Consider the following 16,489-nt stretch of genomic DNA (forward strand, 5'->3'; position numbering starts at 1 on the left):
AACACCTACTGATCAACTGATTGGATAAATTAAAGGAAGAATGCATCTATTGATTATTTATTATAATACATAATGCAAAGTGTGGGCTTTGGAATCAAATTGCCTGTGTTCAACCCCCAGCAACTCTATTGTTTTTTTGGCTGTACCTTGCAGCTTGCAGGATCTTAGTTCCCCTACGAGGGATCGAACCTGGGCACCTGGCAGTAAGAGCACTGAGTCCTAACCACTGGACTGCCAGGGAATTCTCTCCCAGCAACTCTATTTATTAACTGTTAGCCTAGGGCAAGTTACTTATTACTCCTGGCTTCCTCAACAATAATATTGGTAAGATAATAGTAATGACTAGATCCCAAAGATGGTGTCGGAGTTAATCAGGGTAATTTTCCCTATCCAGAATGTGCTAAATCCTCAACAAATGTTAGTTATTATTCGTGCGCACCTGGCATCTACACAAACTGTATCTCATTCGAATACAGGATCCTGACACTGTACCTGTGGAGTTCCCCCAAGAATCATACAAAAACTCTTGGCCAATCTGAATATAACCCCCAATTGGAGGATCCTTGCTAAAACCAAAAGAGTCAAAGAACAGTTTAGAAAAACAATGAATTTTGCTGGAAAATAGGAGGTATTGATTTTTCTTCCCTCCAAATAGCAACGAATGAATCGACTAATCATTTTCCCTGTATGCTACCACCCCATATCAGGGGTTCCAAATTCCTGTAGAGACTGACAGAAATAAGGTTGTGAATACAAGGATAAATTTTCTTAAAATAAAAATAAGTTGATCAAGAGGACTTGATTATATTCCAGGACTCCCCTGGTGGCACAGTGGTTAAGAATCCACCTGCCAATTCAGGGGACATGGGTTCAAGCCCTGGTTTGGGAAGATCCCACATGTCGCGGAGCAACTAAGCCCGTGCGCCACAACTACTGAGCCTGTACTCCAGAGCCCACGAGCCACAACTACTGAGCCCGCATGCTGCAACTACTGAAGCCCATGTGCCTAGAGCCCATGCTCTGCAACAAGAGAAGCCACCGCAATGAGAAGCCCGCGCATGGCAAGGAAAAGTAGCCTCCGCTCGCCACAAATAGAGAAAGCCCACGTGCAGCAACGAAGACCCAACGCAGCCAAATAAATAAATAAATAAATTTATATTAAAAAGAAAAAGAGCACATTCCAGAAATACTGTCCTTGAAAGTCTCTATTTAAACAATTGATGAGAAAGTCACCCGGCCATTTTCATTCCCAATGGGCCAACACGTAGAGTACCAAATCCAAGTACTATTGCCAACTAAGAACATACTGACTTCCAGGGGCAAATAAAATGTAAAGATTATAATCATTTATTAGCATGCTTAAGTGTCAGAAGTAAGAATTTATATTTTATTTTCTGTTGCCCATATTTAAAATTGCACATTAAACAGTCTAAATTCAGGGTTACCAGATAAATAACCTGCCCCAGTGCTTTAAAATTTGTGTATAAAATATGAACGTGAGCCATTATCCTGGTGTTTTACTCCAGTCTCTACATCTACTTACGAAGGACTGGCTACTCTGAGCGTGTGGTAGACCGTCCTGTGCTCCCCCATGAGTGTGGATTATTGTGGCTTTGCAAACCGTCAGTCTAGGGAAAAGGATACACACACTTTGACTCAGGAATCACATTTCTAGAATTTATTCTGGACGTGTAATCTGAGATAGGCCCAATGAACTGCCCACAAGAATGTTCACTGGAACATTATGTATTGTAATTTGAATATGGAGACAAACTATGTCTCAAAATTAGAGATTACATAGAATAGTGGTATGTATCTGAGGCTATTCCAGAGGTCAGAAAACTGTTGCCCATGGACCAAATCCAGCCTGCCTGTTTTTGTAAATAAGGTTTTACTGGGGCACAGACATGCCCACTCATTTACATATTATCTATGGCTGCTTTTACTACAACAGCAGTGTTGAGTAGCTGTGGTAGAAACTGTTACGTATTCATTTCCTGTTGCTTCTGTAACAAATGAACACAAACGAGTGGCTTAAACCATACAAATTTATTTTCTTACAGTTCTGAAAGTCAGAAGTCCTAAAATCAAGGTGTCGGCAGGAGAGCATTCCTTCTGGAGGCCTTAGAGGAGAATCTGTTTCCTTGCCTTTTCCAGCTGCTAGAGGTCATCTGTATTCCCTGGCTCATGGTCCCCTCCGCCATATTCAAAGCAAGCAGGGTAGCATTTTATCATCTCTCCCTCTGACTCTGACCTTTCTGTATCCCTCTTATAATGGCCCTTATGATTTCACTGAGTCCACCCAGATAATCCAGGATAATCTCCCATCTCAAGATCCTTAATTTAATCACAACTGCTAAATCTCTTTTGCCATAGAAAGTAACAAAATCACAGGTTCTGGTGACTAGGATGTGGACCTCTCAGTGTTCAGTCTATCACACCATGTAACCCGCAAAGCCTTCAATATTTACTCTCTGGTCCTTTAGGAAAACGTTTGCTGACCCCTGCTTTAGACCATTGGACTGGAGGATCAGAACAGCAGCTTGTGGCCTGAGGGAGCAACTTCTCTGCCACGTAACCGCAGGAGGGCTGCCCCCTAAGCCAGCTCTATGACGAGGGACCTACAGATTCAGTCCTCTTTAGAAACACAACTGCAATTAACCATGAAAAACCTGAAAAATACACAGAGCATTAGAAGAAAATCTAAATTTCCAAATCTATTTTTCCAAAATTCCAAGAAAGAAGGATCTTTTCTTGGCTACATGGTACTTTTTTTTTTTTTGACTCTGACTCCTATTTTTTCTCCCTGACTCCCATTCTTTCTTACCAATGGAACCTCAATTTTTAACCAGGCAGCAATGTACCCAGTTAAAAATATCCATCGCTCCAGCCTCCCTTGCAACTAGAGATTACCCTGTGACTCATTTTGATCAATGAGATAAAAGCAGAAATATGCTGAATGGAGCTTCTTGGGAATACTACTGTTTTCACAACTAAAAAAGAAAAAAAAAAGAAAGAAAAGAGAAAAAGCACAGACTCACTTAGTTCATCCTTATAGCCCTTCACTATTTTCTTCTATGTCCAGCATAGAACATAGATGTGGTCATGGAGGTGGAACAGCCATTCAATGAAGAAGACGAACACCAGGTCTGATGATGGTAGAGGAGGAAGCTGGAAGGGTCCTGGGTCCTTGGCAACATCCATGAGCAGCTACATAAGCCCCGGACTGACCGCCTCCAGACGGTTACATCAGAAAAATGAGCCACTCTTTGGCTTAGCCACTGTGGTCAGTATTCTTTTTTACATGCAAAGATAATCCTAGCAATTATAACATGATATGATGTATATCAAAGCTCCAGCAACATGATGCCTATCTGTGTGCTATTCCGTCACTCTGCTCTAACGAGAGTGGGTCTACTTCATATTTGGGGTGGGGAAATGATGGATAGAACACAGGCCTTTTTCATGTAGTTAATTCTAACATCCTTTCATGATAAAAAAAAAAAAGAAAAAAACCCCACAAAACCTCAAACTAGAAATAGAAGGGAACTTCCTCAATCTAATAAAAGGAATCTATGGAAAACCCACAGCTAACATTATACTTAGTGGTGAAAAGCTAAATGCTTTCCCTCTAAGATCAGGAACAAGGCAAGGATGTTTGTTCTTGCCACTTCTATTCAACATTGTACTGTGAGTTCTAGCCAGGGCAATTAGGCAAGAAAATGAGATAAAAGTTGGAAAAGAAGTAAAACTATCTCTCTTTGCAGATGACATAATCTTTTATATAGTAAATCCTAAATAATCCATTAAAAAAACTATTAGAGTTAATAAACAAATTCAGTAAGATGTCAGGATACAATATCAATATACAAAAATCAATTGTATTTCTATATACTAACAATGAACAATCCAAAAGTGAAATTAAGAAAACAATTCCATTTACAATAGCTTTAAAAAGAAGAAAATATTAAGGAATAAATTTAATAAAAGAAACGTAAGTACTGCAAGCTACAAAGCAGCACTGAAAGACATTTTAAAAGACCTAAATAAATGGAAAAACTTCCTGAGTTCATGGATTAGAAGATAACGTCATTAAGATGGAAACACTCCCCAAACTGATCTATGGACTCAATACAATTTTTATCAAAATCTCAGCTGCCTTCTTGTACAGAAATGAATGGACAAGCTGGTCCTAAAATTCATATGGAAATGCAAGGGACCCAGAATAACCAAAGCAATCCTGAAAAATAAGAACAAAGTTGGATGAGTCAGAGTTCTCAATTTTAAAACTTATTACAAAGAAACAATAATCAAGACTGTGGTACTGGCATAAGGAAAGACATATAGATCAAGGAAATGGAATTGAGAGTCCAGATTTAAAATCAAAGTCTAAATAGCAACCACAGGGTTGGAAAATTCTGATGAGGACCAACCACTGGGATGAGATGGTGCAACTAAGAGTCAAGTTCCAAAGTGAGATGAACATGTGACTCTCATAACTGGAGTCACCTGTCTGCTCCCAGGCTAAAGGAAGGCCGGGCTTCCAATTATAGTCCTCCCACCCAGGAAGAAAAGATGATTACAGATAAGAAGATCAGAATACTGTTAAGAAAATTTATTCTAGGCTGCCCCTAGATTCTAGGCTGTGCCTATTGATTTGCACGGAGTAAAAGAGTGAAAAAGCATATTCTTGAAGGGGTGAGGGTTTCCCACACACCTCATTTTGGAGTTTCACCATTAAATATACACCTGTGCTTCTTTACATTTTTTCTCAGTTCTGGCGCTTCTCTGCTTCACTTGTTCCCAAACCTTTTGCCACGCTCTTTATTCTATATGCCTGTCCTTGTCCCTCCACCAACATCTTTACTACTGCCAAACTCTCTCTCTCTCTCTTTCACACACACACACACACACACACACACCAAACTCTCTCTCTCTCTCTCTCACACACACACACGCATGCACATTCATCCTGCATTCTTATCACAGCAGCAAACAGTACATTAACTGCATGGATTTTAGATTTAGACTGATCTGTTTTGAATTCAAGTTTTGCTATTTATTGACTTGTGCCCATCAGGCATATACCTAAACTCTAAGCCCGTTTCCTTGTCCATAAAATAGAGATAATACAAGGGGCTCATAGGGGCTTTGTGACATTAAAATGTGGTGTACTGGGAGTTCCCAGTGGTTAGGATTCCGGGCTTTCACTGCCATGGCCCAGGTTCAGTCCCTGGTCAGGGAACTTAAATCCCACAAGTCCCATGGGGTGGCCAAAAAAACAAGAAAATTGGGGTGCATATAAGATATTTAGCCCAGAACCTGGCACACTGTAAATTCTCACTTAATGGCATACAATAGCTGTACCTATGGCAGCTTCCTAACCAGTAGAGATGTTTGTAAGAAGAAACTCCTCTGGGGCTGGTTTCATTCTGCTGAAGATCAGACAGAGACCCTAGCTTACCCACAGGATGGCAAAAATTATATCTGCAAAAAACTAATCCCTTCTTATGGTAGAAATTTTCCTAGACATAATCTCTCCAATGTCCATGTACCGCCCCGTCTTCAGACGCCCTTAATAAAAATACATGGTTCTATCAAATCTGTTGCTTTTTAAAAGGGGGATTTTTAGGCTTACATATAAAATTATTAAGGGGTACAGAAATGTACACTGTGAAAGAGATAACAGATGCAGGATTTAACTTGGAATAAAGGAAGGCAGAGTGTGTGAAATTAATAGCTGTCTTCAGTAAGGATATTAAAAGCTATTATGATGAGTATAGTGGTCAGCTCCGTTCCATTGCCACTAAGACAGAAATGAATTATGAGGCTTAACTGTGGCATTTAAAGTAGAGATTTACCCAACTCTGGATTAAACACACTTAGAAAAAGGAACCAAGGAATGGATAATGCAAACCAGTTTATAATGGGAAAAAAATGTCTATGAAGTGAAGTCATCGACACGTATTAAGGGAATGTCTTTATGAAGACAACCATTGACTGTTTTGCGGATTTTTTTTCCCCTGCTGCATTCATTTATTGCACAATTGACTGGACCAGTTGATAGATTATTTTTGGCATTTTTTTTCACTAAGGCATCTCAATTAGCTTTTATCACAGTTTGGGAAAAAAAAAAACCCAGGCCATCCTTGGACTGTTCTGTAGACCTTTGTCAGCCAGAGGAACACCGTTTCTAAAGTCCTGGCTCCAGGATTTCTCACCTTCAAAACCCTACTCCACTCAGGCTCCTGTCTTCCAGTGAAGATTCTGGCCCGTGATCTAAGCTCCTCTCTCCACTCTGAAACCTGTCAGCATCTTGAGTGACCTCAAGATCCACCATGATAACCAGCACTCTTCACTTCATGGTTATACTCTTGACCTTGTAACACCAGATCCACGCCTCCTAGGAAATCATACCTAAAACAGTAATTTCTTACTCTTCCAACTAGCTTCCTTAATTACTGCCCAGGTAGCATCTATTTGATCTCTGCAGCCCCGCCTTGTTTCTTATCTTCTTTTTTTTCCCCCATCCTTCTTGACTCAACTCTCCTGATCTCCAGGGTGACTGCTGCAAACCTCCACCTGCAATCCTGTCTCTTCCACTGCACCCTCAGCAGATCACCACACATTGCTTCCTCCAGAAAAAAAAGTAGATGCTGTCAGAAAAGAGCACCTGTAACATGTGCCACCAAATCGTCACACCCGCCTTCTTCCACCTTCCCCCTTTCCTCTGGTGACAGCGGACGGGTTACCCTCATCCATCCTATCCTCCTGGACCCTGAATCCCTCCTCTACCACCTTCTCAGGCACAGATTGGTTCAGCTTTCAATATTCAGTCTCTCTTTTTGTACACACTCTTCCCATCAGCATTTAAATATACTCATTATCTCTCATCTTAAAAACTAAAATCAGGTCTTCCATGGTGGCGCAGTGGTTGGCAGTCCGCCTGCCGATGCAGGGGACACGGGTTCATGCCCCGGTCCAGGAAGATCCCACGTGCCGCGGAGCGGCTGGGCCCGTGAGCCATGGCCCCTGAACCTGTGCTCCGCAACGGGAGAGGTCACAACAGTGAGAGGCCCGCGTACCGCAAAAATAAATAAATAAATAAATAAATAAATAAATAAATAAAATCAAAACTCTCCCTCAGTCGGCACTTCTAACCTGTCTCCTTAGTCTCCGTGAAAGACCTGTCTGCTTTCTGTATCCACACGCCTTGCTCATCTCACTCCAGTTGTTCTCAGGCTCCCATGGCACCCAAACAGCTTTCAACCCCACTGACCAGATCAAACTCTTTTGCAGTAAACTTTGGTTCTTTCTTGACCTCCAGGCAACGTCTGCCCCTGCAGACGACACCCTGCTCTCTCACTTCCTGTGATACCTGTGCTCTCTTGGTCTCCTATCTTCCCTGTCTCTCTCCCCTCCTTTCCAGTCTCCTTTCGAGACCCCTCCACACATGATGTGTTTTGTTTTGTGTTTACTCCTAGGGTTCTTCTGTCCGAGGCCCTCTTCTCTTTTCATTCTTCAAGCTCTCTCTGCATGAGCCTGTTTACTCTCAAGACGTCACTTACTATCTAAAGTCTAGAGGCTTCCGGGAAGATGGCGGAAGAGAAAGACGCGGATCACCTTCCTCCCCACACATACACCAGAAATACATATACACGTGGAACAACCCCTATAGAACACCTACTGAACGCTGGCAGAAGACCTCAGACCTCCCAAAAGGCAATAAACTCCCCACGTACGTGGGTAGGGCAAAACAATAAACAGGGACAAAAGGATAGGGACGGGACCGGCACCAGTGGGAGGGAGCTGTGAAGGAGGAAACGTTTCCACACACTAGGAGCCCCTTCGAGGGCGGAGACTGCGGGTGGCGGAGGGGGAAAGCTTCGGAGCCAAGGAGGAGAGCACAGCAACAGGGGTGCGGAGGGCAAAGCGGGGGAGATTCCAGCACAGAGGATCAGGGCCGACCGGCACTCACCAGCCCCAGAGGCTTGTCTGCTTACCCGCCGGCGCGGGCGGGGCTGGGAGCTGAGGCTCGGGCTTCGGTCGGAGCGCCGGGAGAGGACTGGGGTTGGCGGCGTGAACACAGCCTGCAGGGGGTTAGTGCGCCACGGCTAGCCGGGAGGGAGTCCGGGAAAAGTCTGGAGCTGCCGAAGAGGCAAGAGACTTTTTCTTACCTCTTTGTTTCCTGGTGCGCGAGGAGAGGGATTAAGAGCGCCGCTTAAAGGAGCTCCAGAGACGGGCGCGAGCCGCGGCTAAGAGCGCGGACCCCAGAGATGGCCGGGAGACGCTAAGGCTGCTGCTGCCGCCACCAAGGGGCCTGTGTGCGAGCACAGGTCACTATCCACACCCCTCTTCCGGGGAGCCTGTGCAGCCCGCCACTGCCAGGGTCCCGGGATCCAGGGACAACTCCTCCGAGAGAACGCACGGTGCGCCTCAGGCCGGTGCAACGTCACGCCGGCCGGCGCCTCACGCTGGTGCAACGTCACGCCGGCCTCTGCCGCCGCAGGCCCGCCCCGCACTCCGTGCCCCTCCCTCCCACCGGCCTGAGTGAGCCAGAGCCCCCGAATCAGCGGCTCCTTTACGCCCTCCGGCGACCTATACGCAGAGGCGGGGCCAAATCCAAAGCTGAGCCCCTGTGAGCTGTGAGAACAAAGAAGAGAAAGGGAAATCTCTCCCAGCAGCCTCACATGCAGCGTATTAAAGCTCCACAATCAACTTGATGTACCCTGCATCTGTGGAATACATGAATAGACAACCAATCATCCCAAATTGAGGAGGTGGACTTTGAGAGCAAGATTTATGATTTTTTCCCCTTTTCCTCTTTTTGTGAGTGTGTATGTGTATGCTTCTGTGTGAGATTTTGTCTGTATAGCTTTGCTTCCACGATTTGTCCTAGGGTTCTATCCATCCGTTTTTTTAATTTTTTTTCTTTTCTCTTAATAATTATTTTTTATTTTAATAACTTTATTATATTTTATCTTACTTTATTTTATTTTATCTCCTTTCTTTTTTCCTTCCTTCCCTCCTTCCTTCCTTCCTCCCTCCCTCTCTCCCTCCTTTCTTTCTATCTTTCTTTCTTTCTCTCTTTCTACTTCTACTAATTCTTTCTTTCTACTTTTTCTCCCTTTTATTCTGAGCCGTGTGGATGAAAGGCTCTTGGTGAAGCAGACAGGAGTCAGTGCTGTGCCTCTGAGGAGGGAGAGCCAACTTCAGGACACTGGTCCACAAAAGACCTCCCAGCTCCACATAATATCAAACGGCGAATATCTCCCAGAGACCTCCATCTCAACACCAGCACCCAGCTTCACTCAACGACCAGCAAGCTACAGTGCTGGACATTCTATGCCAAACAACTAGCAAGACAGGAACACAACCCCACCCATTAGCAGAGAGGCTGCCTAAAATCATAATAAGTCCACAGACACCCGAAAACACACCACCAGACATGGACCTGCCCACCAGAAAGACAAGATCCAGCCTCATCCACCAGAACACAGGCATTAGTCCCCTCCACCAAGAAGCCTACACAACCCACTGAACCAATCTTAGCCACTGGGGACAGACACCAAAAACAACAGGAACTACGAACCTGCAGCCTGCAAAAAGGAGACCCCAAACACAGTAAGATAAGCAAAATGAGAAGACAGAAAAACACACAGCAGATGAAGGAGCAAGATAAAAACCCACCAGACCTAATAAATGAAGAGGAAATAGGCAGTCTACCTGAAAAAGAATTCAGAATAATGATAGTAAAGATGATCCAAAATCTTGGAAATAGAATAGACAAAATGCAAGAAACATTTAACAAGTACCTAGAAGAACTAAAGATGAAACAAACAATGATAAACAACACAATAAATGAAATAAAAAATACTCTAGATGGGATCAATAGCAGAATAAGTGAGGCAGAAGAACGGATAAGTGACCTGGAAGATAAAATAGTGGAAATAACTACTGCAGAGCAGAATAAAGCAAAAAGAATGAAAAGAACTGAGGACAGTTTCAGAGACCTCTGGGACAACATCAAACGCACCAACATTCGAATTATAGGGATTCCAGAAGAAGAAGAGAAAAAGAAAGGGACTGAGAAAACATTTGAAGAGATTATAGTTGAAAACTTCCCTAATATGGGAAAGGAAATAGTTAATCAAGTCCAGGAAGCACAGAGAGTCCCATACAGGATAAATTCAAAGAGAAACACGCCAAGACATATATTAATCAAACTGTCAAAAATTAAATACAAAGAAAACATATTAAAAGCAGCAAGGGAAAAACAACAAATAACACACAAGGGAACCCCCATAAGGTTAACAGCTGATCTTTCAGCAGAAACTCTGCAAGCCAGAAGGGACTAGCAGGACATATTTAAAGTGATGAAGGAGAAAAACCTGCAACAAAGATTACTCTACCCAGCAAGGATCTCATTCAGATTTGATGGAGAAATTAAAACCTTTACAAACAAGCAAAAGCTGAGAGAGTTCAGCACCACCAAACCAGCTTTACAGCAAATGCTAAAGGAACTTCTCTAGGCAAGAAACACAAGAGAAGGAAAAGACCTACAATAGCGAACCCAAAACAATTAAGAAAATGGGAATAGGAACATACATATCGATAATTACCTTAAATGTAAATGGACTAAATGCTCCCAAAAGACACAGATTGGCTGAATGGATACAAAAACAGACCCATATATTTGCTGTCTACAAGAGACCCACTTCAGACCTAGAGACACATACAGACTGAAAGTGAGGGGTTGGAAAAAGAAATTTCATGCAAATGGAAACCAAAAGAAAGCTGGAGTAGCAATTCTCATATCAGACAAAATAGACTTTAAAATAAAGACTATTAGAAGAGACAAAGAAGGACACTACATAATGATCAAGGGATCGATCCAAGAAGAAGATATAACAATTGTAAATATTTATTCACCCAAAATAGGAGCACCTCAATACATAAGGCAAATACTAACAGCCATGAAAGGGGAAATCAACAGTAACACATTCATAGTAGGGGACTTTAACACTCCACTTTCACCAATGGACAGATCATCCAAAATGAAAATAAATAAGGAAACACAAGCTTTAAATGATACATTAAACAAGATGGACTTAATTGATATTTATAGGACATTCCATCCAAAAACAGCAGAATACACATTCTTCTCAAGTGCTCATGGAACATTCTCCAGGATAGATCATATCTTGGGTCACAAATCAAACCTTGGTAAATTTAAGAAAATTGAAATTGTATCAAGTATCTTTTCCGACCACAATGCTATGAGACTAGATATCAATTACAGGAAAAGATCTGTAAAAAATACAAACACATGGAGGCTAAACAATACACTACTTAATAACCAAGAGATCACTGAAGAAATCAAAGAGGAAATAATAAATACCTAGAAACAAATGACAATGGATACATGACGACCCAAAATCTATGGGATGCAGCAAAAGCAGTTCTAAGAGGGAAGTTTATAGCAATACAATCCTACCTTACAAAACAGGAAACATCTTGAATAAACAACCTAACCTTACACCTAAAGCAATTAGAGAAAGAAGAACAAAAAAAACCCAAAGTTAGCAGAAGGAAAGAAATCATAAAAATCAGATCAGAAATAAATGAAAAAGAAATGAAGGAAACAATAGCAAAGGTCAATAAGACGAAAAGCTGGTTCTTTGAGAAGAAAAACAAAATTGATAAACCATTAGCCAGACTCATCAAGAAAAAAAGGGAGAAGACTCAAATCAATAGAATTAGAAATGAAAAAGGAGAAGTAACAACAGACACTGCAGAAATACAAAAGATCATGAGAGATTACTACAAGCAACTCTATGCCAATAAAATGGACAACCTGGAAGAAATGGACAAAATCTTAGAAATGCACAACCTGCCAAGACTGAATCAGGAAGAAATAGAAAATATGAACAGACCAATCACAAGCACTGAAATTGAAACTGTGATTAAAAATCTTCCAACAAACAAAAGCCCAGGACCAGATGGCTTCACAGGCGAATTCTATCAAACATTTAGAGAAGAGCTAACACCTATCCTTCTCAAACTCTTCCAAAATATAGCAGAGGGAGGAACACTTCCAAACTCATTCTACGAGGCCACCATTACCCTGATACCAAAACCAGACAAGGATGTCACAAAGAAAGAAAACTACAGGCCAATATCACTGATGAACATAGATGCAAAAATCCTCAACAAAATACTAGCAAACAGAATCCAACAGCACATTAAACGGATCATACACCATGATCAAGTGGGGTTTATTCCAGGAATGCAAGGATTCTTCAATATACGCAAATCAATCAATGTGATACACCAGACTAACAAACTGAAGGAGAAAAACCATATGATCATCTCAATAGATGCAGAGAAAACTTTCAACAAAATTCAACACCCATTTATGATAAAAATCCTGCAGAAAGTAGGCATAGAGGGAACTTTCCTCAACATAGTAAAGGCCGTATATGACAAACCCACAGGCAACATCGTCCTCAATGGTGAAAAACTGAAAGCATTTCCACTAAGATCAGGAACAAGACAAGGTTGCCCACTGTCACCGCTATTATTCAACATAGTTTTGGAAGTTTTAGCCACAACAATCAGAGAAGAAAAAGAAATAAAAGGGATCCAAATTGGAAAAGAAGAAGTAAAGCTGTCACTGTTTGCAGATGACATGATACTATACATAGAGAATCCTAAAGATGCTACCAGAAAACTACTAGAGCTAATCAATGAATTTGGTAAAGTAGCAGGATACAAAATTAATGCACAGAAAGCTCTGGCATTCCTATACACTAATGATGAAAAATCTGAAAGTGAAATCAAGAAAACACTCCTGTTTACCATTGCAACAAAAAGAATAAAATATCTAGGAATAAACCTACCTAAGGAGACAAAAGACCTGTATGCAGAAAATTATAAGACACTGATGAAAGAAATTAAAGATGATACAAATAGATGGAGAGATATACCATGTTCTTGGATTGGAAGAATCAACATTGTGAAAATGGCTCTACTACCCAAAGCAATCTATAGATTCAGTGCAATCCCTATCAAACTACCACTGGCATTTTTCACAGAACTAGAACAAAAAATTTCACAATTTGTATGGAAACACAAAAGACCCCGAATAGCCAAAGCAATCTTGAGAATGAAAAATGGAGCTGGAGGAATCAGGCTCCCTGACTTCAGACTATACTACAAAGCTACAGTAATCAAGACAGTATGGTACTGGCACAAAAACAGAAAGATAGATCAATGGAACAGGATAGAAAGCCCAGAGATAAACCCATGCACATATGGTCACCTTATCTTTGATAAAGGAGGCAGGAATGTACAGTGGAGAAAGGACAGCCTCTTAAGTAATAAGTGGTGCTAATAAGTGCTTATTAAGCACCACCTAATAAGTGGTGCTGGGAAAACTGGACAGCTACATGTAAAAGTATGAGATTAGATCACTCCCTAACACCATACACAAAAATAAGCTCAAAATGGATTAAAGACCTAAGTGTAAGGCCAGAAACTATCAAACTCTTAGAGGAAAACATAGGCAGAACACTCTATGACATAAATCACAGCAGGATCCTTTTTGACCCACCTCCTAGTGAAATGGAAATAAAAACAAAAATAAACAAATGGGACCTAATGAAACTTCAAAACTTTTGCACAGCAAAGGAAACCATAAACAAGACCAAAAGACAACCCTCAGAATGGGAGAAAATATTTGCAAATGAAGCAACTGACAAAGGATTAATTTCCAAAATTTACAAGCAGCTCATGCAGCTCAATAACAATAAAACAAACAACCCAATCCAAAAATGGGCAGAAGACCTAAATAGACATTTCTCCAAAGAAGATATACAGACTGCCAACAAACACATGAAAGAATGATCCACATCATTAATCATTAGAGAAATGCAAATCAAAACTACAGTGAGATATCATCTCACACCAGTCAGAATGGCCATCATCAAAAAATCTAGAAACAATAAATGCTGGAGAGGGTGTGGAGAAAAGGGAACACTCTTGCACTGCTGGTGGGAATGTGAGTTGGTTCAGCCACTATGGAGAACAGTATGGAGGTTCCTTAAAAAACTACAAATAGAACTACCATATGACCCAGTAATCCCACTACTGGGCATGTACCCTGAGAAAACCATAATTCAAAAAGAGTCATGTACCAAAATGTTCATTGCAGCTCTATTTACAATAGCCAGGACATGGAAACAACCTAAGTGTCCATCATCAGATGAATGGATAAAGAAGATGTGGCACATATATACAATGGAATATTACTCAGCCATAAAAAGAAACGAAACTGAGCTATTTGTAATGAGGTGGACAGACCTAGAGTCTGTCATACAGAGTGAAGTAAATCAGAAAGAGAAAGACAAATACCGTATGCTAACACATATATATGGAATTTAAGAAAAAAAAATGTCCTGAAGAACCTAGGGGTAAGACAGGAATAAAGACAGAGACCTACTAGAGAATGGACTTGAGGATATGGGGAGGGGGAAGGGTAAGCTGTGACAAAGCGTGAGAGAGGCATGGACATATATACACTACCAAACGTAAGGTAGATAGCTAGTGGGAAGCAGCCGCATAGCACAGGGAGATCAGCTCGGTGCTTTGTGACCGCCTGGAGGGGTGGGATAGGGAGGGTGGGAGGGAGGGAGACGCAAGAGGGAAGAGATATGGGAACATATGTATATGTATAACTGATTCACTTTGTTATAAAGCAGAAACTAACACACCATTGTAAAGAAATTATACTCCAATAAAGATGTAAAAAAAGTTTTTTTTTAAATTAAAAAAAATAAAGTCTAAAGATGCTCAAGATTTTTCATCTAGTCTAGATCTTTCTTCTGAGCTGCGGGTAGCCGACTGACCAGTGGACTCCTCCCCTCAGATCTATCTCTTACAAATCCCTCAAACGCATCATGTCCCAAGCTGGACTCATTATTATCCCCCATTCCTCCCAGCTCACGGCTCTGGCAGGTTCCCCTGCTCACAGTAATGCTCCCACTCTTTACCCTGGTGCTCTGCCAGGAACTCAGGTGTTATTCTTGAAGTCTCCCTCTCTTGACTCCTGACATCCAATCAGTAGTCAAGTCTTCAAATTGTCCATTCCAAAAAGCTGTCCCTCTGGCTCCGTCTCTCCATCCTCACTGCCATTTCTGGTCCAGGCACCAGCCCTTACTTGGGGTGGTATAGCAAAACCCTCCTGACTGGACCCCCAGGTTCCTGTCTTCACTCTTGCAAACAGCTTTGACTGACCTACGATGTTCATCAGATTGTGTCCTGCACCTTCTCCCCTTCCTCTGAATTTCTCTAAGATTTCCCACGGCCCCTGAGATAAAAAGCAGACCCTCAGACACGGCTCCCAGGGCCCTCACTTCTCTTCCTGTTCCCTTGCTTCCCACAGCTCACCCCATAGACAGTCCTCCAGCACTCCTCTCCTTCCCCCAACAGGTCTAGCTCTTCCTGAGCCTCGAGTGTCAGCTTCAACGTCACTTTCTCAGGAGGTGATGAGACCTTCAGTGATGGGTTGAATAGTGCCTTCCCTCCCCCCTCCAAACATAAAAAAGCTATTCCCCATCCTAATTCCTGGAACCTGTAACTCTTACCCTATATGGCAAAAGATGTGGTTAAGCTAAGGATCTCCAGATTTTCCTCGATCATTTGCGGTGGGGCGGGGCATTGGGCTACCATAACAGGATTCCACAGACTGGGGGGCTTAAACAACAGAAATTTATTTTCTCCTAGTCCTGGAGGCTAGAAGCCCAAGATCAAGATGCTGGCAGGGTTGGTTTCTGGTGAGACCTCTCTACCTGGCTTGCAGATGGCTGAATTCTCACTGTCATCACATGGTCTTTCCTCGGGGGGTTGGGGGTGGGGGAGAGAGAGAGATATCTGATGTCTCCTTCTCTTCTTTTAAGGCTGCCAGTCCTACTGAATTGGCCTCACCATTATGACCTCATTTAACCTTGTTCCCTTAAAGGCTCTATCTCCATATATGGAAATATGGTCACATTGGGGTTAGGGCTTCAACACGTGGATTTGAGGGGCACACCATTCAGTCCACAACAGGCTCTAAATGCAATCACATGGATCCTTATAATGTAGACACACAGAGGAGAAGATACACAGAGAAGAGGAGACGGCAATGTGTCCCAAGAGGCAGAGATTGGGGTGATGCAGCCACGAACCAAGGGATGCCTGGAGCCCCAAGAAGAGGGACAGACAGAAGCAGATTCTCCCCAAGAGCCCTGGGAGGGAGTGCGGCCCTACCAGCCCCTAGTTTCTGCTTCTGGCTTCCTGAACTGCCAGAGAATAACTTCTTGTTGTTTTCAGCCACTCAGTTTGTGACAATCTGTTACAGAAGCAACAGGAAAGGAGTACACTTCCGTGACCTCAGAGACAAGGTGAGGCCACGTGTTCACTGCTCCCACAGCTCCTGTCTGCCCTT

At 42.3% G+C, this 16,489-nt stretch overlaps 1 protein-coding gene across 1 annotated transcript in view; it reads right to left on the reverse strand.

The window, feature by feature from the left end:
- MGST2 (microsomal glutathione S-transferase 2) overlaps positions 1 to 8,433 on the reverse strand; it is a gene marked incomplete at its 3' end in the record, with an annotated part of 71,376 nt that extends 62,943 nt beyond the window's left edge. The window contains 1 exon segment of the mRNA XM_079919673.1: positions 8,178 to 8,433.
- Between the last annotated feature and the right edge of the window lie 8,056 nt (positions 8,434 to 16,489).

Source organism: Stenella coeruleoalba, assembly GCF_951394435.1.
Source record: "Stenella coeruleoalba genome assembly, chromosome: 4".
In the NCBI taxonomy this organism is placed as follows: domain Eukaryota; kingdom Metazoa; phylum Chordata; class Mammalia; order Artiodactyla; family Delphinidae; genus Stenella; species Stenella coeruleoalba.